Here is a 223-nt window from a genome sequence, read left to right as displayed (position 1 = left end):
CACACACACACCGAGCGTCTGGCGTGTGATGAAGCGGCGGCCATTACACCAGCCAACAACCCTTAATTGTTTAGGGCTAACGCTCCCCGCTTGGATTTTTGTTATTAATGTATAATGTAAACGCGCGCCAAATACAACGTCCCTTGCGTGTCTACCGTCATACCATATAAATCACCTCTCTTTTGTTATGTCGTGGAGAGCGAGTCCATGAAAGCTCACACGA

Source organism: Penaeus monodon, chromosome 8 (genome assembly GCF_015228065.2).
Source record: "Penaeus monodon isolate SGIC_2016 chromosome 8, NSTDA_Pmon_1, whole genome shotgun sequence".
Taxonomy (NCBI): Eukaryota; Metazoa; Arthropoda; class Malacostraca; order Decapoda; family Penaeidae; genus Penaeus; species Penaeus monodon.
Note: the sequence above shows the minus strand (reverse complement) of the source record.